The 25486-nt window shown below is 37.8% G+C and overlaps 1 protein-coding gene and 1 long non-coding RNA gene across 2 annotated transcripts in view; one reads left to right on the forward strand and one right to left on the reverse strand.

The window, feature by feature from the left end:
• Positions 1 to 20150, reverse strand: part of tmem121aa (transmembrane protein 121Aa) — a 30756-nt gene extending 10606 nt beyond the window's left edge. The window contains exon 1 of the mRNA XM_084097767.1: positions 19914 to 20150. The gene's annotated coding sequence lies outside the window, so the exon portion shown is untranslated. The remainder of the gene's footprint in view (positions 1 to 19913) is intronic.
• Positions 499 to 23010, forward strand: LOC311072627. The gene is made up of 3 exons (XR_014604029.1): positions 499 to 694; positions 11600 to 11705; positions 22981 to 23010. It is a non-coding gene; the product is annotated as an uncharacterized lncRNA (long non-coding RNA).
• Positions 23011 to 25486: the final 2476 nt, after the last annotated feature.

Here is a 25486-nt window from a genome sequence, read left to right on the forward strand (position 1 = left end):
CTATATCAGCAAGAGCAGTCTGAGCTCAGCAACACAGACTCATAACGCTATCTTGTTTCTGCTCAGAGACAGGCCAAGACCCATCCTTTAAGACAAAGAGGAGGCAAAGTCCCCTCTGTGGGTTTGGCTATTTTAGTGAAACGTCAGTTCATCTTCCATTTGATGTTTACACGGTTTTTAGCAGTATGAAACAGCATTTGCACTATAAGCTACCAACACTGTAATGTTTGTGCATACTATCTATCAAAATAAAATTACATCAAAGCAGTGGTGACCTGTGGGTTTTCAAAATAGAGGAGGCACACTAGATTTTTTTTCTTCCCTTAACTGCTTTAAAATGGCTTTTTGGGGGTCATTTCTTTTCACTTTTTGGGACCTTCTGTCCTTTTAAACGTACAGTATGGGATTTTTTCTCCACTAGGGGTCGCTAACCTATTTACAATAACAAAGGCGTAGTTTGATGACGCAACATTTGCTAAGAATTATGGATCTTGTCGTCAATGTCAAGCCGACCGATCTAATAATGTTTATGGATGACTGAATACATCGATGTTTTTATCATGACTGTGATATGAAGCAGTTCGGGATTGCTAAGAGACAGCTATCAGCTCCACACGCGACGCGAGTCCCGCGGATATAAAAGGAATATGGACATTTCATTCTACCAAACTACACGCAGAATCACTACTCACAGGTCAGTTTATTAGACAAATTAAACTTGTGAGGTAACGCAGCGCTGTTTCACTTGGTCTAACATTACACTAGCACACTAAACTGCATTTGAATGTGTTGAAATGTAACTTATGTGTTAGTTTGTCTGTATGAGACTAACGTTAGCAGTAACGTTAAGCTAGATCAACATTAGAATAACATACAGATCATATTCTGACATTTTATCATAGTTGAACTATATAACATTGATTAGTTTTATGTAAATGTGCTCACCTGTTTAATAAAGTACATGTAGGAGCGGTCGAAGTCTCGGACGTGGAGCTCTCGTTTATATACTGTCTATGGGAGCTCTCGGCATCTCGAAAACACCGCGCTGATATTGATTCTCGTTTTAGTTCTCCTTTTTTATCCAAAGTCTGCTTGCCATGGTCCATAATGTTTGAACGAAACAACAACAGCGTACAGACAGACATTGCGAACTACAGTGGTCCACGTCTGTCGTCTTGGTTACTATCAGAGGGCTCTGGTTCATAGCTCTGGTTACCATGGCAGCACGAGCGGAAACCAGGGACAACGCGGATATGACGCCATTGACTGCGACATAACGGAAATAAAGACACGGTCCGTGTCTTCGAATTAAAATATTAATTTCTCTGGATTTAGAAGTTAATTGGAACTGTCGGGATAATGTAAATACACAACTTTAAAAAATATATAACATAGATATAGTGATTTTTTTATATTTTTAAAGCAAAAAAAATACATATTGTGCCTTTAAATATCCTTGTTAAAAGAGCATATTTCGGCTGTTTATTGAAGCAGATTGCTGTCGCCTATATGTCCAATTTCGGCATGGGGTCTTCATTTTTTAATTTGTTGCTGGTGTTCGAATGGTAGCTTGGTAAATTTGTTGGTGATCAAATATTCAATATCTCTACTCTCCATAATTAAGGTATTGGTACATTATCAGCAGAAGTTCAAACTAATATCATGTAATTTACATCTCTACATTGATTAGTTGATATACCAAGGGAGGCTAGACTCTTCTGCAATGTATTTTAGCTTCTTTTTTTTTTACCAATGGAGGCAAAAGTATCTGGCTGTGGATTTTGCCGCCATCCCCTTCTCTATCCACTCAGACCTTAGTACAGTTTTCCCAAATGATTGTAATTACTTCGGCAGATTTGGCCGTTCAGGGAGGAGGTGGTTCCGACCTCAGTAATATTTTATGTTGTTACAGTTACAGTAGTGAAATTACAAACAATAAATACACATACTGATGCATGAAATGAATGGGATTTTTATCAACATTACATTGTATGCACCTTAGTTTTTGAGTGAAAAATTCACCTTAACAAATCTGAGGTGCATTAGCTCAGATCAATGAGGCCGACAATCAATCAGCTCTAAAACAAATAATTGAAAGAAAATAAGCTGATAAAAAGACTGAAATCCAACACTGGCAAAAACATAGCATGACAAGAGATTTACAAGCAATTTAAAAGGCCATTTAAAAGTCATTTTTGACCAGAGAACAATACATTTTGGGAAGTCGTTATCTGTAAGCAAAGTCAGTAAGTTTTAGTCCAACGCAACATTTAATTAGCATTTTCTGGAAAAAGAAAAACCTCTCCAGGTCGAAATGACCAGACGACACCATGATTTAGAGACTGTTATCCTTACATTTAGTTATAGGCTTGATTTTTGTAACACGTCAAGGCCAATTCACTCTGCACCAACTGACGCCAACCAACATGAACAATCACCAGATTACAGTAAATCACTTCTAAGACAATCCACGACCAGACAAAAGCTGATTCAACATGTTGAATCGGCAAAATCAAGCTCCAACAGTCGTCGACAGGGGTAACACACTGATCCGACAAAACCCTATTGCCATCATCAGTGCAGTGTGTTCATTGGTTACCAGTAAAATACAGAATTGATTTTAAGATTTTAGTATTTGCATTTAAAGCTGAGTGGACTTTCCCTTTTTTGTCTTTGTTCTTCTCTAAGAACTCTTAGATCCTCCTCTCAGTTGTTACTAACTGTTCCATAGTCATGGTTAAAAACCTTAAATCCTTTTCAATACTGGCACCAAGGCTTTGTAATACTTTACCCATTTCCCTCACAACATCTACATTTGAATAATCTCTTAATACTTTTTTTTCTCAGGCTTACTGCTTGTTGTTTTACCTTTTTTATTATATCCTGTTATTGTATGGCTATTTTTTTGCACTACGTCTAATGTGAAGCACTTTGGTCATGTTGTTTTAAAGTGCTATATACCTAAACATTTTATACTTTGCCTCAGTAGTAGTAACTACAATGATACAGTAAAAGCATATTAAGTTTTAATTCTTACCACTGGCCTATTATTTATAGTCACCGTATTTTTGGACCATTAGTCAACAATCCTCAGTCTGCTGGTATGAAGATAATGGCAGAAAATTGCAACTTTAGTTTAACAGTGCTCATAAGATCTCATCCTGTTATATACTGGTGATTATTTTCTCATATTGTTTTGAGAAGGCATTCTGCAATCTCAGAGAAAACACCTCCGGCATGTATACACTGCAAAGTTTAAATGAATCAGCTAAATTACTGTGTATGTAAAGAACCAGACCAAGCATGCATGTACAGTAATAGTGCACATGGCCAGAGAAAAGACACTTATGAAAGAGAGAAAGAAAGCCAACTGTCACCAAAAGCCGGATACATACAATTTTTTAAAAAGAACGCAGCTGTTCTCAGATCTGTGGCACGAGTTTCCGACTTGGCACAGTGCCTAGAGCTTTCAATATTTTGCACACTGGAACACAGAGGAGAGTAAAAGAGAGTGCATTACGTCTGTCTGGGATGTGCCTCAAGCACTACTTCTGCCTCTCTCTTTTTGCCGTGACCTCGTTCATTCTGTCCTTTAAATGCCTTACTTCCACTTGTCTCCCTTCCTCTTGTCTCTGTGGCTGCACTCAGAGCAGCTCCATCCCTATGAAGTGTGCAGTAACAGGATCTGTGATGACTGGTTCTGTGAGAGGGACTCTAAGGGGTGCTGCTTACTACTGTTGCATGTTCAAAGCTCTCTCAACAGCCTAGAAACAGCAGACGTGATGCCAAGTTGAATCCTTTTCCGCGATTTAAACACCGAACGCCGCTCGTCATCTGCCTAAATAATCAAAGTAAGACCTCCCCGGATGCCAACCAAAGCTGTCTGACAGTCCCCATGGCGCCTGAAGATGGTTGACCTTGCAGCATCTGCTGGAGCGAGGAAGAATGGGAAGGTATACACACTGTGATATAAGACGGATCTAAAGACTGCATCAGCATATACACTCTCAGCAGGACCAGAGGGATTGTGCAAAGTACGCAAAGAAACCAGACTCTACAACCTTGTGTAGCACAGAAGGCAACAACCAGCATGTGGATACTTAATGATACTATACTCATTCATGTCACACAGAAAGTAAGCAAACATTAATATTGTTGTCACTAAATTACCAATACTTACAAATGTCCCTCAAATGTACAGTACTGTTTAAAATATGTTTTTTAAAGAAGTCTCTTATGCTCACCAAGACTGCATTTATTTGATCAAAAATACAGTAAAACAGTAATATTGTTAAATATTATTACAATTGTAATATTAATCTATTTATTCCTGTGATGGTAAAGCTTCAGTGTCACATGATCCATCAGAAATCATTATAATATGCTGATTTGGTGCTGAAGAAAACAAATTAAACCATTTTTTCTTCTATGATGAATTGAAAGTTCAGATGAAAATGATTTAATTGAAACATAAATCTTTTGTTACATTATAAATGGCTGTGCTGTTACTGTTGATTAGATTAATACTTGCTTAACAAAAGTCTTAATATCTCTCCAAACTCCTGTGGCTATTTTATGAATAGTTCAGAAAGACGAGTATAGTTCAGAGAATACACTGCAATATAATTAACAGCATTATTTAGGAGAGAGATTTTTTTGTCATTTTTTTCAATTTGAAGCTATAATGAATCACAATCAAATAAAAATGAATTGTTTTCTAATCGATACAAGCACATTCCCTTGCTGCAACAGTGGAGAAACATTTGCTACATTTCGATTGGACTTTGGTGGACTACCACAAACAAATGTCCAACACCATCAGATAAGGATGCAAGGACAACTCACAGACACCTCAATCACGGGAAGGACAGGACTTCCCATTGGTCCACAGGCAGTTTCTGCCCTGCACCCATCATGAGACTAATCCCTACCGTTTAAGCCAACCACCATAAAAATTCTTTAGGACTTTTTGGATGCAAGAGCAGTGGCTGAAACAAAGGCCACAATAAGCTATCCAATCCATTCATAACTATGTTCGGAAAAATTAAACTACACACATTCATTTCAGTCTTATTAAGGGAAATAAGTGTTCTCAGTGACAGCTATTTGTAGTGCAACATCTTCATCAACAAATTAATCCGGTGAGACAATTGCAGATATACCATTCAGACTTTCAGAGTCTCCCATCTGGAGAGACTGTAATAGATGCACCTGCAAAGGTGAGAAAGTAACAATACAGCACGTACTGAGTCTCAATGCCAGAGAGACAAAATCAAATTGACAAAATGTTGAGTGGCCCAGAGGCAGAAGACATACAGACACATTTGCAACAAGGTTAAGCTCAGGAGAGCAAACCTTAACTTCAAAGTACATTCGTCTGCATGTTCCAGATTGTTAAGGAACTTTAGAACCCTTTTAAGTGCTTCAGGAAATCAGCATCCCACAGAGCATTTGTGTTCATGGCTGTTGAAACAGATTCTGGGCCCTATCTTGCACCCAGCGCAACTGACTTTGTACACCGACGCATGTATCATTCCTATTTTGCACCCGCGCACAGCGGACTTTTCCCTCCACAGACGCACGTCAGTAAATTAGGAAATGAACTTGCGCTCCCGGGGGCGGTTCAGCAAAAAGAGGAGGCGTGTTCCGGCGCAAACGTTCCCTGGTGCTATTTTGCAGGTTTAGAAAACAATTCCGCCACTGACCAGGAAAAACCTAGTCTAAAGTCAGTGGCGAGTTGCGCATGTTATTCATATGCTATTTTAGGGGCGCATGCTTGGCCGTAATCAATGTAGCGTGTGCACAACCATACACTTTGCTTAACTCATCTACACACAGTTCTCATTTTTAGAAAACCATACATCATTACAAGGAAAAATATTAACATACAAGGGAAATCATTGTTGTGTCCATGAAGATGTGAAAAAATAGGTATAAATTTAGCTTACACATTTACCCAAATTATTATACGCCTGTTTAACCGAAGCTAATTTGGGTGGGTTTCTCCCATCCCCATACAATGTCACTTCTCTGTGTTTTACGGCCCTGACGAGAACGTCGGTCCCCTCGGCTGTGAACCGCTCCTGAAATCCGCTGTTATAATAGCAATCCGCCATGCAACAAGCGCGCCTGCTCTTAAAGGGAATGTGAGATGTCGCTCTGATTGGTTTATTTCACGTTACGCCCAAACCACACCTATGAATAATGAAGCTACTTCAGACCAACCCATTTTAGATTTGCGTCGGGCGCAAGAGTCATTTATCCCGCCGGTTACGGTATAATAGCAACAGTGCCCAAGACCCACCCACAAAGTTACTTGCGTTTCGCGCTTGATACTTGCGTTTCATATCGTTAAAATAGGGCCCTCTAGCTCATTTCCCCAATGCATTGTTACAACCAGAGGAAAACATCACCGCCATCGGACTGTTCACTTGACCATGTGGAACGTAAATATCACTTAACCAAACCTCTTTCCAGAGACCTTGGCATTGTTGTATATTATCAGTATATGATTTTCTAATTTACATTAGGGGTCATTCTAGTTAGAGCTGATTCTAGTTAGTAACAAATAATCTTTCGTTTATTTGTTTGATGCATAATAAGATTCTTCACCTTATTAGTTTCAGAGACACAATAGTTTATCTTTCCATAAGATAACGTAACTCTTCCATAGCCACAATCAACTTAATCCATTAGATAATCGAAAGTCTTGCGGGTTTGGAACGACATGAGGGTGAGTAATTAATGACAGAATTTTTGGATGAACAATCCCTTTAAGTGACGTGATTAAAACTCAAAATATTAATTTGGTGCCCATATAGACCAAATCCTTACATTCATGGTGCCCATTTTAAGCCTAAATCACTACACCCAGCCCTAGACTTGATTCATATCTAACAGAATATCATAGAGATTTTAGACTTTTATGACTTTAGCAACCACATTACTTAGCAACTATAGCAAGCACTAAAAGCATTTATAGTGCAGCACTAAATTTCTACACTGAATATGTATGTAGACAAGAATCTGGGCATCAAAATCACAAGACATGGTTAATTAACTAAATCACAAAGGCACTTTCTTAAAGCAAAATCAGACAAAGACATTTAATACCAAAACAAAGTTTTGACAGTAGTTTTTTTTTTTTGTAGAAAAACTGAAAATTCAAATTCCCTTATTGCAACAATTATTCGCAAAGTACTTGACACTTCCTACATGAAAATCTATCAAGTCTGAATGCAGCCCTGCAAAATAACGGCTTCCAGTGACAGTTTTCAAGTCCATGGAGAGCTTTTGTCAAAAAACTGCTGTTTTTCTTCTCAACTTAGCATTTGCCCCTTAACATATTGATTTGTCTCTTCGAATGCTGCCATTTCATTTCACTGGAAGTGGAAACACCTATCACAAGCACCTCACTTAATAAGCTGCCTTCATGCTGTGCACTACTCTGTGAAAAAAAAGAAGGGATTTCAAAGAAAGCATATATAGGTGTTGGGCTCTCTTTGGTGTTAAGACTTTGGTTCAGATTCTTATTCTAAGGTAGATGACACATATAGAGCAGACCACTTTCACAGTGAAGGATGTACTGTAAAACTTTATTTAATTCTCAGATTTTCAGAACACTTCTTTTTGTTCTTATCTCACTCCTCTCTCTGATACTTTTCCTTTAACATCTTTCCTTTGCAGATTGTTCTTCTTGACACTCCAATTAATCCTAACATCACTTCCTTGTTACAAAGTATTCTCAGGTCAGCCCTTGTCTAATCAGTATCTTTCTCACATTCAAAATCTGTTTTCAGCTTTTTTAAAGTCTTCTAAACCAGGAGTTTTCAAACTTTTTGATGCCAACCACCACCAAATATAATTATCCCCTTGTAAAATATAAAGAAAGCTATATAGTTTCATGCATAAAAATGAAGACAATATAGCAGTAAATGTGATATTACAAATTAATATATGTGTGTGTGTGTGTGTGTGTGTGTGTGTGTGTGTGTGTGTGTGTGTGTGTGTGTGTGTGTGTGTGTGTGTGTGTGTGTGTGTGTGTGTTTTGTCATATTTTGGAGCTCGACATTCATTTTCATTTGAAATAAATAATAAAATGTGTAAAAGTCTGTAATAAAATGTATTCCACAAAAAAAGAAAGTCATGCATACAACAACATCAAGATGAGTAAATGATGACAGGATTTTCATTTTACCATAAACTATTCTTTTAAAAGCTTTACCTTGTCCATAATAGTGAATCAAGTTCTAAGATCACATTCAGTCGAGAATCTTCCTGACAACTTCATTCTGAGATATTAGAATAGATATTAGATATTAGAATGCAGACCCAGTCTCACTGGCAGGATTTATCTTTTAATTTCTCAGCTGCATTGTTCTACTGTCTCAGTCATTCCCATGGGAATCTCAGCCACAAAATCAGGCAAAGGCATGAGGCGAGACCCAGAAAGCTCTAGCGCTGACTATTTATGTCTTTCTGGTTAGAGATGACAGGGAGGCTTTAAACTGCAGAACTTTGGCAAGCCGGGCATTGGGAGTCTTCTCACGTCCATGAGATTCTTTATCTCAGCGTGACACAACTGTCCCCAGTGCTGTACTAAGAAGGAGAAGAGAGTATCTCTTCTCTTCCACTCTTGTGCCTCCTCTACTCTGTTCACATAAGAGCTGGAGCTTTGAGCAACCCAAGGTGTTTGCAGCACATCAGCTTTGACACGTTAAAGAGAGACGGGGGACTAGGATTGTGTAAAGCTGAAAGACTAGAAACCGATACAGCCCACAGTGACTGAGGAAAATAAATGTGACCTTTTAGTACCGCTATTAAATGTGCACTGTTACTTTTTTTTTGTTCAAATTTAACTAAACCAAACGTGTTTTCATCTTACCCTAATTCACTATGGTATGCACATTATAAGTGTTTATATTTTAGACTAAAATTGCGTCTCGTTATATCCGTAAATAGAGAAAAATTGCTACAGCTACTTTGACGGATATGGGAGTGCTATAGTTGTCGCAACGAGCGAGAAAGGTTGACAAAGAACACGCTAAATCTTGAAACTCCAGGGAATCACCTGCTTGCAAAAAGAGAACGCGATAGAGCTCGTAATAAGATTAGAATCAACGTTGGCTGAGCTTTTCGGAGATTGCGAGAACTGAGGGATTCGAAATATTGTAAAAGCGATGCGGAGACAGCATTTTTATTACTCAACAGGTGAGTAAGGTATTTTATTGAACAGATAAATTGCCATATAGCTCTCTAACAGAGTTCATTGTGAAGCATTCTCTATTTTGAAGAGTCATTTCATTATGGTTGTTTTAGGGAATTTATTATCAAGGAAGTATTGTGTCTATTAATGGGTAAAGCTACAGTAAGGTTTCCATCTAAACTGGTTATTTCTCTTAACCTAGTAGTAAATGTTTTATGATCAGTAGTATAACCATATTTATCCGAACAGTCATGCAGAGCCGAAACACAACCAAAACAATGTTCTTCTGCAAAATGCATGCAGATTTGTTTTTTAACCACTACAGCGCCAAAAGTTACATAGTGTACCTTTAAAATCCAAAATCAATCTGTCATTTACTTCACCTCAAGCACAAAACTTAGGTTTCTACTGCATTATGGGTCACATTTACATTTCTTGCCGAAGGGTCTAATAAAAAGTGTTTTAATTATGTTCATGATATTTACCTAAGCAGGTGGCTAAGGATACAGAATTAATGTTTTAGGTGCATCATATTTTATTAAACCACATTGGGGGAAGTTATGTGTATGGAATTATACTGCAATACAGATTAATTATCAGAAGCCTGATGAATCTAAGCAAATATTTAAAGGGTAGTTCACCCAAAAATAGAAAGTTTTTTCATAATTTTCTCAACCTCAAGTCAATCTATAATTGTATGACTTTCTTTTTTCAGTATATAGACCACAAAAGGAGATGTTTGGAAAAATGTTCATGCTGCTCTTTTCCAATGGAAATGTAAGAGGACCAGGGTTTGTCAAGCTCCAAAAAAAAAAAAGACGAAAAAGCATCATAAAAGTAATCCAAGTCTTCTGAAGCAATATGATAGCTTTGTGTGAGAAACAGAATGAAATTGAAATTATTATTCACTAAAATGCTTGCTTGACTGCTGTGGTCACCATTTAATTTAACTGTATGGAATATCTTAATATAAACTCATAGCTGCCAACTCTCACGCATTCACCGTGAGACACACGCAATTGACACTCTTCACACGCTCTCACGCCACACATCCATTTTCTCACGCACAGAAAAATCGCGAAGCAAATAGGACACGGAGACCGACAGACTAGACAGAGCAGGTTACTTGTGATATAAAAAAAATCTCAGCTCTCAGATTCTGTCACTTTTATTACGAAATTCAGACCATAAATACCGTTTTGGCGCTTGTAAATGTGACGCGACAGATCCCTGGCGGCACGTGAACCGATCATCTCTAGCTGATAGTAAATAACGTTAAACACGAATGAACACTGTTGAAAGATACAGTACAACTTACCGTAATGTATATTCCTCATACATAATATCGACCAATCAATCAAACAAAGGGGTCAATAAAACAGCTGGAGAACAATCATGTCACATAACATTTACCTCAGGAAAGCCATTTAATGACCATAATATAGGCTATAGCACGTTAGTTGGCTAGAAAAAAAGAGCTATAGAGAGTATTTGGCTAAATATGTGTACTATATTGCATATTTATTATATTTTTACTTATATCATTAAATAAAGTTGTTATTATAATAAAAAAAAACGCATTATATTTAATTTGTGTTATTTTTTAACCTTAAATAATACTGCCAGCTGATAGGGCTCTCTGTATGTTTACAGCATTAGGTGAGTTGTTTTTTTCTTGAGAAAAATGAATGCCTATCTTGTGTAGCCTACCTAATATTTATCCAAATGAGTCAATATTAAATCAAATCACAATAACTGAATTGAATTGAAATAATAAAAAAGCGTAGCTTACCAGAAATTGAACCATGTAAACATTGTAACATGTTGTCACTAAACCTAATAAAATTCAGTTTAGTTACTAAAATGTTTTGACAATCACAATACACTTATTGTGATGCAATACATTTTTTACACAACCCCCCCCCCCCTTGAAATCTTGGCAAAAGTCAAATCAAAAGTTGGCAGCTATGTAAACTCTCTGATTGTGGTCCACAGAAAAAAAGGGTTAGTAAATAATTATAATTTATATATTTTTTATATTTATATATTTTATATTGCATTTGTTCTCCTCCTATGTTGATATGTTGGTCCCCGATACACAAAATAATAGAGTATATAAATATATTAGAATCATAATTTTAGCGCGCAAAAATTGCAAACCATTTGCAAAGAATTAAATGCATCTCAGCAAGCTTAGAAACAGGCTCACGACCACACAAGTTTTACCATTTTCATGCTTGCTACACTGAGAGACAACAAATGGAACGACAAAGCTCCAAATCTGCTACAAAAGAGGCAGTAACCAGTGCAATCACACATTGTGGCACATAGATGTTATCTTTGCAGCCTCTCTCTGTCTCTCTCTGACTCACTTTATCTTTCCCTCTCTGAAAGGTGATTCAATTCAGGCCCCACGCGCTCTTAAGCGGTTGCTGCTCTGAGGCTCCACGGTCTCTGCCTTTATGCTGCTGTTATAGAAGGGCTGCACTCTCCTGTCCAGGTACATCAACAGAAACACCACACAGTCACACTCCATTCAAGTGTAAAACTATAATAGCTATATTTTAGGTGACTCTGAAAGGCAGACCCATAGTGCGTAGTAAGGCAAGACATGGTGTCATGGTGAATTTTTATAGTAGAAAAAAGTCAGTCTGGAAGGAGTCTTTCAAGCCACGTGGATTCCCAAGTTGGTTTCATTGTGAGATATTTCTAAGGTAGAATGTGTTACGAACTGTCATCCAGCATCAGGGAAGGGGACCAAACCTGACTAATATATCCGTCGCAGCAGAATACGTTCATCACACACAGCACACGACACACAAAGGCAGATGCAAGCCGAGTCGCTATGAGCTTTTCAGCTCTAAAATGACATCTCACACACTGAAAAGAACTCCATTTGCTTTGGAACATTTGTCATGTGAAAGTATGTTGGCTACTGTACCATTGTCATGATGCCAGAGAACTAATAGATGACTAGGTTGTCATGGGAACTAATGTTCAGTTGGGACAATGAATTACTCTGCTAAAATTGGGCACAGTAGATTTTTTTGGGTTCAGACTAATGCTATTGATTACGGCGCTTGTAAAGCAGCACAGTATTGATATTCTTAGACATTTTGTTGTGGGATTTTTCTAAATCCCTAACCCTAAGTATTTCATATCTGCAGTTAATTCAGCCCAAACCACTTTACATAGACATTTCTTTCCCCCAACTATGGGCACTTTTGGCCGTGAGGACTTTTAGAAAGTAGACTCACTTAAAACATACTTTTCAAACTCTCACACATTTTGTCTTTTATCTAAAAGTTATTTCGGTAGCACTTTATTTTACTGTCCTGTTCCCCATGTACATACTATGCACTTATTATAGTTATTACAATAACTGGGGAATGATAACCAACATTCTTCATAATATCATCTTTTGTGTTCAACAGAAGAAAGAAACTCATACAGGTTTGGGACAACATAAGGGTGATTAAATAATGACAGAATTTTCATTTTTGGGTGAACTATCCCTTTAAGTTTGGGTTACCTGGACTTTCAATTGAGGGACAGAAACCTCTCAAGTTTCATAAGAAATATTTTAATTTGTTTAGAAGATTAACCAAATCCTAAAGGCTTGGAAAAACGTGAGGGTTATCCCTAAATTAATTTTACTATCCCTTTTAGGTTTATATTATTACTAGCATTTTATGTATACAACATCTGCAAAGTTACAACGCTCAAAGTTCAAAGTAAAGGGAGATATTTTCTTTTACAGAAATCGCTTTTTAAGGACTACAACAAATGACTGATAGGGACTACAATAAGCTTCACGAGTTTGTGACATCACAAACCCTAAAATTTACATAAACCCCGCCCCCCAGGAACACACAACAAAGGGGGTGAGTCAAGTGTTGCCAGATTGGGCGGTTTCGAATTTGATTGTGCGAGTAAAACATGGTTTGGGTCCGTTCGGTGGTTTTCAAACATCTACATTTTAAAATCTAATTGGTTAAAAAAACAAAACTAAAGTGTGTATGTAGTCCATAAAATCAGTCATCATGACATTACTAAACACACACGCCCATGCAGAGTCAGCTGGTGTTGGTGTTGACGTCGCCAACGAGCACGCACTTTTAGCCAATCAGTGATCAGCAGGCAGACGCGATTTAGCGCGATAACTTGTAGCTGTATATTCAAGTGATCGCCAAAGTGGCATAAATATACAGTAAGTTGTATCTACAGTAAAGAGTAACTCTAAAAACGTGGATTACACATGTGGTGGGAGATGACTCGATGGTGAATATAACTCTGAGAGGAGAGCACAGTTGAATGACTTGAATTGAAATAGAATATGGGACGACTCCTGTCCATGGTCATGTGCACACTGGCAGGGGCGTAACACAAGATCCCGGGCCCTATGCATAGGCAGTCCTGATGGGCCCCCATGTTCCTCAAAAAAATAAATAATAATAATAATATGGCCTCTGCACACATGAATCTGTAGACCTAGATATTTATAGCGTAATAACTATTAACTGTAAATGCTTAGAGTAGCCTGATAATTTGTCATGTGTGCACACACATTTCAAACCTCCTTTCAACATTCTCTAGCCTACTTTACTGTGGTTACTAAGTTTAAGCTAAATGATATTACAATTTTTTTTGTATATAACACTCAACGTAGGCTATATAATTGCTAATTATTGCTAATTTTAGATATTATAGCCTATTAATTTAAAATTAAACAGGTTTCAATTTAAGCTATTATAATGGTGTGTTGTGCAAACAGCATTGTTAGTGTACAGTTTATTTATTTAGCCTTTACCTCAGATTACATGTATAACCAAATTATCATCTGAAAGTGTATGTTCTGCTCTTTCAGTGGGTTGTCTCAGTTGATTTTTAGCACTAACGATCGTGGAGATATTCAAGCAGTTTAGCACTACAGATTTCGTGTTCTAGATTGTGCTCACCTTTCTTTGAAAATAAGTCAGTTACCAATTGTTTCCCCTCATTTTGTTTTCTTTCCTTCTAATGTCGTTCCTTTCATTTTGGGAGGCCTGATTTGCCTTGCTTTGAGAAAGACATTTCTACAGCAGAAGTTTGCGCTCCTCCAGATGCTGAACTAACTAACATAAACAAAATGCGTGCAGATGGACTAAACCATTTGGCGCATTAGCAAGGGGTGGGACCAGTCAGTCAATCAACAAAGTTATTCAGCCAATACACTAATTTTACATTTCATCTGACATTCATTATGAAATTTAATTAGGAAATGAAAATATCTAGGTAACATAAAATATATTCCAGACTTTTCAAGGGCCCTCTCTCCCTTTGGGGCCCTGGTAATCAGTACTGGTTTTATCCCCAGTCCGACGCCCCTGCACACTGGCCTAACCAGACATCTGCAACTTTTACACCAGGGTTCACCAATCTCGGTCCTGGAGGGCCGCTGTTCTGCAGAGTTTAGCTCCAACCAGCTCCAACACACCTGTTTGAAAGTTTCTAGTATGCCTAGTGAGACCTTGATTAGCTGGTTCAGGTGTGTTTAATTGGGGTTGGAGCTAAACTCTGCAGGACAGCGGCCCTCCAGGACCGAGATTGGTGAACCCTGTTTTACACCGTCCAGACTGCACTCTACTCGTCCCTGACAGCTGCTGAAAAAGGTTTGAATCAATGATGAATCAGTTTTAACTGCTAAATTCTGCGTTATGTTCTGCAATGTGTATATCCGAGGGTTAAAGTCATCGGTTAATTTCTTGATTGCCGTTTTGACAGTGTCCACCTGGACATTTTAGTCATATTTTCTAATTCTCCTTAATTATTGCCCTGTTTTGATCTGTTTTCCTGGGAAATGTATTTATTTTTTTTATTTTATCATCGTTATTTTGTTTTAAGGAGATAAAAATTGTGCTAATCAACCTTGAATGACATGGCAATAAAAGTATATCACATTATTTTGGCTGTAAAATTTTGGCTGTTTTTTGGCTGTTTTTTGGCTGTCTTGGAGTGGGCGGGTTTTGGTGAGCTTTTGGACTGGAAATCACCGTCCCAATCTGGTAACACTGGGTGAGTCCATGAGAAGAGGAAGAGTTGTTGTAGTAGAGCACATTTGGGAGACGGCTCAAGCTGTCACATCCGTCTTTTCACGTTTATTGCAATACAGTACGTAAAACAAATGCAATAGCATCTCACTCTGTAGGCATGTTACAACAGTTCCCACACTAGCGATTTCAATGAATTGAATATAGTTAACTCCACATCAGCTACATAACTTCATCAACTAACCATTCAGAAATGTCCTATTGCATTCTACGTTGTCACTTCTTCTTGGGTCTCTCCATCTTTGTCCAACTTCGGTTTAAACATAAAAGAAAGAACAGTTTCTGACATTTTAGTGTCTGGTGAGGTCATCGGAGCTGCTAAGGACACGAGCAGTTGAAGCTCCACCCTCTGTGCCGGGAGCAGCAGCTCATTTGCATTTAAAGGGACACACACAAAACGACGCGTTTTTGCTCACCCTTAAAAAAGGGACAATTTTTTAACATGCTATAAAAAATATCTATGGGGTATTTTGAGGTAAAACTTCACATACACACTCTGGGGACATCAGAGACTTACTTTACATTTAGTAAAAAGGGGCATTATACCACCCCTTTAACAATGCTTGATTTAAATGACTGACTGGGTATTGCAACATCCCTCACATCACAAAGTAACAAATATACTATGATGATGATATATAAAGTTCCACATACTTTTACTTTTACATTTGCCAATGTATGTTATTTAGACTGTATGTCCCAGTTTCACAGACAGGGCTTAGATTAAGCCAGGATTAAGCCGTAGTTACATTTTAAACGTGCCTTAGCACAAAAACATTACTGGTGTGCATCTTGAAACGAAACAAGGGCAATGACATATTTTAAGATATGTCAGTGCAAGTTACTTTCAGTTAAAACACCTCTAACATGCATTTAAGTCTGAGACTAGGCTAAAGCCTTCTCTTTGAAATCGCGCAAATTTGTGCTTATCTAACTTAAACGGTATGCACTTCACCAATGAATTCTGAACATAACTGCAGAATATTAAACATTCCTCTCCTGTACTTCAGCACTGCATATTTAAACAGAGTTCATTGGAATTATGTAGGTTTACTGTTACCTAGGGAGCAACTCACCAAGTCGCCTTCTTTCTAAGAAGTTGTTTACATGGCAGATGAACTCAATTCTGATTCTGATATAGCTAACAGTGCACTGGAGGCAAATGTGATCACATATGAACAATCTAGAATGAAAGCTACCCCTTAAAAGTCCTCCCACCATATTACACCACACACACACTAGAGTAATCCAACTATCTCTAATGAGCACAACCAGTCCATCTTAACCATCATTCCACAGTGCTGAAGGGCTGTGTATGTGCATGCAGCATGTTATCTCATGGGCACTGCTGCAGTGTTTGATGTGGGCATCCAGGACTCCCACTGATGCAAAACTCGGTGGAAAGGACTCCATCCAGCTAACCCCAGTCAAATGCTTCACTTCACAAAATGGCCTTGCCAGCTGTCCATGCTGACATTGTATCAGTAATTAGCCAGTGGGGGGTTTGGAATGGCAGGGAGGCAGCTATGCCTGTCTGCCTGCAAATGGAGGCGGTCATGTCACACTTATGAAACCCCGAGAGAGATTGGAAACCTGCAGGTGGAACTTCCGTAGCCGGGGTGAGAATGTACTGGTCATACTTATGTCCTGATAATGGACAGACAGTATAGTTGAGGGGGGTGTGACACTCTGAAAACCCAATTCAGTTTTTATGCACAGGAAGTGAGATAAAGTACTGATTTGCCTGCAGCAAAGCCTTGGCAATTTTGTGTGCCATAATCAGATCAATGGGAGAGGTAAATTAAAGTCATCATGAAAATGACCCTGTGTACTCTGTCTTTTCTGGTCTAATTGAGAGCAATTCATATTTGCACATTATTTCAAAGAAATATTATGTTTACCTTTAATCTTTTTTCAAAATGTAATAACTTTCCAGCCTTGCTCGTTCAATCACCTGGCTCTGATCAGGTAGGCTATATAACAGGCAATTTTCAAAATCCAATCAATTTCTGATGGGGAAAAAAAAAAACATCCCATCCCACAATACTGTTTTTTCTTGTTGAATTTCCAGCTAAATCTCCAAAATATTACAGAAATAAAATGGGCTGTGAATGCAATTTTACATGAACTGTGCTAGAAATAATGTCATCGTTTTGATTTTGACTTTTTTATAAAAGTTATTTCTTTCCCACATAAATGTCTCTAAATCACTCAAGCAACTAATTTGTTTGGGCTTACTGACTATAGATACTTTGCAGTCACGTGATATCTGGCGGGCAACAAACGCGGTTAGTGCATCCAATCGCACAACAACTATCTGACATGTCGTGTACACCTCAAAACACCAACTTTTGTATATTAAAACTGGCAACGTCCTGGCAAGATCCTTGATTAGTTAACTGGTTTTCGTTGCTAGAGAATGACGTTCTTGCCCGCCAGCCAGTACAACTGACGTCACGTGCAAAGTATCAATATAAACTAACACAGATACTCAAGCACTCAAAATATTACTCAGATGACATATTTCTTACTCTCAAAGATTTCAACACTGAATAATGAAACTGTGGTCAGAAGGAAATGATGTATAATCAACAAACCTCGACCAACCAGGCGAGAAGAAGGAAAAGGAGACCTCAAAATGCAAACATTCATAAGGGAATTATAGGAGCAGTTATGGGATGGGGGAGTAGTCACAATATTGCAGTAATAGGTTTTGAATCAAAATTCCAGTTACACAAATGTTAATGCTTTTGTAATGTATGTTTATTTCAATGTGTAGTTCAAAACATTTATAAATATTTGTTGGCCAAAACAACGGTTTGATTGTAGCCTATGCTACCTGTGTGTTTCCTGGCCAATAGGCTATGTTCAATAGCGTTTTAGCACAGCCTAAGTTATAACTAAGATATGTGCCTATAAATAAACTGACTTTGAAAAAAACACCTTGTAAGCAAGGCTGCCGATAAAAGTGCATGCATGGTCAAGAGGTGAAAGGGTTTGAGGATCCCTCAGGTTGTTTATGTGTCACGTGAGGCGCCTCTCGGCTTCCCACAGAACACACTGCAGAGCGCGTGAAAATGCCCGCGGGCTTCGTTCGAGACAGCATTGTAAGTGGAAACGGGTAGAGGAGTCGTTTGTAAAACCCCTTTAAACCCTTCGAGGTGCTAGAATGATATTCAGTCAATGAAAACAGAAGCAAACCTCAAGACCATAGTTTGAAAGACTTAGAGAAATATATGTAGTGTGGAGAGTCGAGAATGGTATTTCGAGCCAGTGCATGGGTTTCCTCATGGAACGTTTATGAATGATTTTTTTAACGAATCGTTCTCGTTATCGTTTTTTTTTTTCTTCTTCCAAAAACTGACTCGAAACGGCATTTATAGTGGTGTCTCGTTCGTGACCGAACGTAATGAACGAGGCATCGCATTTGTGAACAAGGATCTACTGAACGAGGAACATGTTCGGTTCGACATGAGTCAGTTATAAGAACGATGAAGAGTTAGTCTAAAAATGACTGATGAGCATATTAAAAATGGCATAATAGTAGGCTACTTAATTTTATAGACTCTGTTATAGATTGATTAAAATCATGCCCAGCAGGTATAAAAGGACGAAAAAAATATTTTGTCATTTGTTGGTATACAGTGTGTTTAAACTCTTTTTAAAGTCTTACAGTATACACTGAAAAAAATGGTAACCTAAAAATGTGCTTCATGTACATCTAAATTAATCGGTTTTATTCAAATAAAATAAAAAAATTAACATTACTGAATCAACATAAATATATTAAGTTACACCAACAAAACTCAATTTATGGGTAAGATAGCTCTTTAACGTAACAATTGCAGGTTACCACATTTTACAGTGTAAATTTGTTGATTATTGTAATAACGTAAAATAAAACTTAATAGGCTAAAAGGCAATTCTGAGTTGTTAAACGATTCGAGTGAACATTCAATTATTTCACAGTAGCCTAATGCTCACTTAGCATAACGACTTAACCTCCAAAAAGAGTCAATGAACAAATCCTTTAGGTGAATTGGATTCAAAATGAGAGGAAAAACAGTTTGAATCGTTTCTCCTACAATCTGTAATGATTGTGAAACAATCTGCATTATATAAAGCCTATATAAATAAATGTGACTTGACTATTAACGAGATTCACACCCCAAACTACTCAATCTACAATAAAAATAAAAATAAAAACCTTCTACGTTATTAGACAACAGTGACTATCATCTGTCAAAGCCTCGAATTTTGCTTTCTTCTTTCATTTAACAATCATTAGCCGATAGTTTTGCAATCTCACAATCCCATTAGTTAGCTAAAAGTGCTAGCTGTCTCAATAATTCTTGAACGGATACTTTAGCCACAGAAACTGCTCTAAAACTCGAACCTATTAGAAGCACCGACATAAATCACAATACTTTTTTATCCACACATGTACTCAGCCAGCCATTAACTAATTGTCCTTCATGCAGTCAGTTCAATTAAGTTGATATTAATTTAGGAAGCACAACGCGCCTTATGTGCTCGCCACAGCTCATTGCACAACGGGTAATTCATGATTTTGACAGGAAACCCTCCCTCATCCGAACAGACCGTTCAGAAGACTGTACCTCTGGCATCCGCTGTCCAAGGTCCTGATCCACTCTGAGACGAGATTGATGTTTCTAGAGTGATTTAATCCGCATCAAGCGCGCGCTGATGGAAAACAAGAGATGTCGCCTCCAAAAGAATGCAACCCCTTGTCAAAACTAGTGAAACGCGTGTGCACCACACCACTGAGGGAGGAAATAGACACGCGCGTGCGGGCCGGTGCTCGTCAGTCCGATCCACGGTACTCTCTCACTCTCTCTTGCTCGCTCCCTCTCCCTCTCTTGAATCAGTGATTCAGTCTCTTCCCTCACCCTCCCAGCAGAGAACATAATTTATTGGCAATTTGCTTATGTTGGGAGACCGTCAGTCTAATGCCTTCACCCTTTATTGGACAATGCAACAGCTAAATGAAACCCCCACCAATATTGTGTGCACTTTAAAAATCATACAGTATATCTACTCAAAATTAATAAAATGCAACGTTTTGAACGGAACTTCGAATTAGTTATTTTCAAAAACCGAACAGATCATATATAACATTTATATCTGAATTAATTGGAATTGTCATGGGGAGTAATGTGATTATTGTAATTATCTTTTATCTGTAATTATTATTTATCTAGGCATTAGTTAAGCTTACATGTGAGAAGTATGCAAGACGCTACAGATTAAAATACAGATATCAGTGTGTACTGGCCCACTTCGAGCACTGCCCATAGCAGATCTATACAGGTGGAGCTAGGGAAGGTGGAGGGTTTCTGAAAGCGCACTGCAACAGCCACAGCAAATGCTGACCAAGTATTTGAAGGTTGAGTAGCAAGCTAATTGGCTACTGATATGGCATGAACCAATCAGCTGTGCCCTACAAATAATGATGTGATTGCAATCAGCCTGCACCATCTAGAGTTTCATGACAGAACTTTGTATTTAACTACCGACAACATCACATGAACACTCATCATATGAGGCAATATACACTCATGAAATACCTTAACATGCCACAAGACACTAGACACACAACAAACAATCTAATAATTGATAATTTTAAGAAGAACAAATGCATTCTGAGATTACAAAACAACAAACTACTAAATGTGACAACACAATCAACAACAATAACACCAACAGTATAAAGTAAACGGCAAATGGTCAAACAATGCAACTGCAATTACAAATGACCCAGAGCATGCTGGGAAGAAGGCAAATGGGACTAATAACCTTGATCTTAGTTTGAAAGCAAAATGCATGATTAGACATAACAGAAATGCTTTATTAATAACAGCTCATTCATGTTGGATTTACTCAATAATTAATCAGAATGATTATACTCTTCACAACAAAAGGAGCAGATTTTTATCATTTTTAAATTAACTAAAATAGTCAAAAACATTTAATAACAAAAAAACTGTTAAATAGTTATGAAATATTCAAGAGATTTTCAGAAGTACTGCATAATTTTTATTTTACAGTGTGTGCCTTAAACATAACTATTTCAAGATCATTAGTTTGCTTATTTTGGCTCAGTTTCTCTGGAAATTAGGCATAGCTGCAGGGCATCAATTACACCAAAAGATGATTTTATGCCTTTAAACATCTTGCGAGATTATTATTTCATATACATACATCATGTGTGAGTCAGCCATGATAATACAGTTACCTGGCAACTTTGCTCAATGCTCAGGTTCTGCCTGCATCTGAAATATAACATTTCCCCCAAGACATTCGATAGAAAGATACAATACTCAGAAAGTTCCTTTCTTGGAGTATCATTGCACACAATTTTCTTTGCCTTATGAATTTTTCAAACACAACTAATTGGATCTGTGTTAAGAAATAAATGAATAATGCATCATGTTTTGGCACACATGGACAGAAAGAAAGGCTTGGAAAGGAAGTAACCCAAGAGACAAAGAAATTCCACTCTAAGGTTTTCCTAGAGAATCTCCACAAGATATAGAGAAGAATCATGACACTAGCACATTTGCAACAAAACCCGCTGTAATGAACCTTCACACCAACTACATGAATGTAAACGTGATGCATGCAGGGCATGCATATAGAAGCATCCATAAATGCGAGAATACACAATACAGTGACTTGAAGGCCTCCTCATATAATAGGAAAAAAATGCATTCGTTTTGAGATTCTGCTGAAGAGAAGAGTGCATAAAGCTTTTAACAACTAAGAAAAAGACAGAAGAGAAAGAGAAATCAAGAACAAAAGAAAAAGAGTTGTCTTTCTACCCCAAGTTTAATTCAATATCGAACCACCTAACCTCATTAGGCGCCATTCTGATGGACAGGCGTTTATTGGGAGACTGTTGGACTGTTGTTGGGCTGGCAGCATTTAGGACATGTAGTTTTAATTAAACATCACTCCGATTTCACACGCTCGGCTTCCCCTTCGCTCGCTATCCCTGTAGCAGTCTGACACCGTGTGGCTCGCGCACCACCTCTCATTAGCCCTCTACAGCTCGGCCAAACTAATTAGCAGTGTGTTGAGAAGTTCACGTGGGCGTTAACATCTTCATTTGCTACTAAAATCGGTGGCCTTGATAGTTCTGGCTGCTGCAGGGTGAAACAATGGCTCTATTAATATAGGAATTTAAATGGCTCACTGTTGCTTAGAATATATCAAATTGTACATATGTGACCCTGGACCACAAAACCAGTCAAATGGGTCAATATTTGGCCGAGATACAACTATTTGAAAATCTGGAATCTGAGGATGCAAAAATCGAAACATTGAGAAAATCGCCTTTAAAGTTGTCCATTTATGTTCGTGATTGTGCTGCATTCACTCACAAAAATAAATGTTTTATCTATTTACGGTAGGAAATTTACTAAATATCTTCATGGAACATGATCTTTACTTAATATCCTAATGATTTTTGGCATAAAAGAAAAATCGATAATTTTGACCCATACAATGCATTGTTGGCCATTGCCACAAATATACCCGTGCGACTTGTGACTGGTTTTGTGATCCAGGGTCACATATGAACAATCAGTGTGTATCGCACTTAAGTTCAAGAATAAATCATTTCAATTCACTCTGTCACATTCTCAATCTGTTTTTTTTTTTCAGCTCAGCATCTGAGTGATTCATTTCAAAGGTGTGTAAACTTGTATTCCCTCTCGTGCATTCTTGCTGTGAAGAGTGATATATTCTTTTGCCTTGCGTATAGAAACTCGAGGCCGAAAGGCATTGAAAAGCAATGAAGGAAAACAGTCCTTTCTGAAAACCTGCTTGGAGATAGAATAGAGATTTACTTCTAAATGCAGATTTACTTCCTACACATCTTTCATTTTAAAATATAGATAGCGGAGTTCTGGTTTATTCTTTGTCTAATGAACAAGTAATGGCCCTTAAGCTGCTGTCCTGTGAGCAATTCTTTCTCCCTCACTAACAGAATGCTAAAAGGCTTTGTGTAAAGGCTGTGAATTCACACATAGATCAAATCGCTGATGGCTTTTGATGTTTTCTGCTTTATTTGTTCTGTCTGTGTGTGTGTGGATCAAAATATATGACAAGGAGATTGTTAATGAAGGAAGTATGAGTTGGAATGCTTGTGCTGGCCTGTGTGCATATGTCCAGCAAATTAAAAAAGCACAACAGTAAATGATTTCTACACCTTTCAGGTCCCTTCTGATGCTTCTCTTTCATGCATGGAGCTGAGGGACACGCAACACTCTTTACCATATCAAAGACTAGCTCAGGCCCTCTCTGCATCTCAGACTAGGTTCACAAATAGACAATAGGATTGTATAATTTTTGGCTTCACTGTAAAATGTTTATTTGTTTGCTTTCTATGCATAGAGAAAGGTGTTAAAATTAAATGAATATCTCTATTTTCTGTTCTGTTTTTTTTCTTTTCAAAATTGACAAAAGCACCATAAAATGTTTAGTCTGTCCAATGGAGGGGAGGTTATATCAATACAGCTGACTGAATTATTAATTCAAACAACACTGATTTATTTAGGTACAAAACAATTGACTGACTGAATTCAGAATCACATATTAGCGTAAGATTCTTATTTGTACCATATCTTTTTGTGTGTATCATATCTATTATGTGGTTCCAAATTATTTAACTGTTATTATTAGTGAGACATTGGATCATTCACACAACTGATTCATTCAACACTGTGATTCTGTTAGAAAAATAAACACTACTGTGTGTTGCTGGTAGATCATTGAATCCACTTTGGCTTCGTTTAGATCTGTTTTTGTTGAGATCTAGAGCAAAGTGCAAATTTTGTGTCTAATATTTTACTTAAAGGGATAGTTCACCCAAAAATGAAAATTCTGTCATTGTTTACTCCCTCTCAAATGGTTCCAACCCTGTATAAATGTCTTTGTTCTGCTGCCCCCCCCCCCCCCTACTATGGTAGTCAATGGGGCCCAAGATCTGTTTGGTTTCCAACATTCTTTAAAATATCTTCCTTTGTCTTCAGCAGAACAAAGACATTTATACAGGGTTGGAACAATTTGAGGGTGAGTAAATGATGACAGAATTTTCATTTTTGGGTGAACTATCCCTTTAATATTAGTTATTTACTTCTTGTTTAATGGCAATATCATACTTGCAAAGGTACTGTTGATCTGAAACTAGCACTGATATCCAGAACAACAGCAGTGTTGCTTGTGTGATATTGCTTACTGTAAATATTTTATAACATAAGAAGATAAGACATTGTTTGTATTGCTCTGAACACAAAACAGGAACAACAAACCGAAACATAAGTTGATACATTTTGTTGCGGTCATTTTGCATCATTCAATCACATTCAAAGCTTTCCGAGGTTTGACAGAATCTCTGAATGTCACGAAAGTGACTTTTACATTATGAACACTGCCCGAATGACTGAATTTACAATTGCGTGGAGCATTTTATGTGCATAAATTGACACACTCATGACTCACAACACACTTCACGTGGTTCTCTCCAAAGAATTTCACTGTGAAATATAAATATTTTCACCATTCCCTCAAAACTGATGTCCAGGCTAAAGTGGTATTTCACATTAGGGACCCTTAGGCTGCATTTACACTGATGCCCAATTCCAATTTGCTGACTATATCCTTTTTTTTGATGACCCGCTTACATCATCTTTTAAAAGTGACCCATATCCAATATTTGCATTTACACTTATACACTGCCGAAACAACCCAGGCTGCGTTCCAGTCCACTTTTAGACAAGCACTTGCGAACTTCCCTAAGCACTTCCCCTCGGGGGAATCCCTGCCGCCATTTTGAAGTGCATTCCACTTCGTGAAGTGGACGAGGGGACAGACCCTCGTTCCTTCGATTTTGACTACTTCATATGTACACTTCAGGCACCTATATGTCCCACAATGCAGTACGATTGTGACGTCACCACATATCTCGTCTTATCACCACCACAACAAGCAACTCTATGATATATTAATTATATATTTTTTCATTTAAAACAACCCAAACACACCTATATACATTTGGATGCTGCATTAAACAAATTCTTAAAGGGGAAAAAATGTAAATAATAAATAAACTCCATAGCTGATTCCAAGTGATCAAGGGCTTAGGACGTTCCAATTCAGCCCGCCGCAG

This window comes from Abramis brama (assembly GCF_963993115.1).
Source record: "Abramis brama genome assembly, chromosome: 21".
Taxonomy (NCBI): Eukaryota; Metazoa; Chordata; class Actinopteri; order Cypriniformes; family Leuciscidae; genus Abramis; species Abramis brama.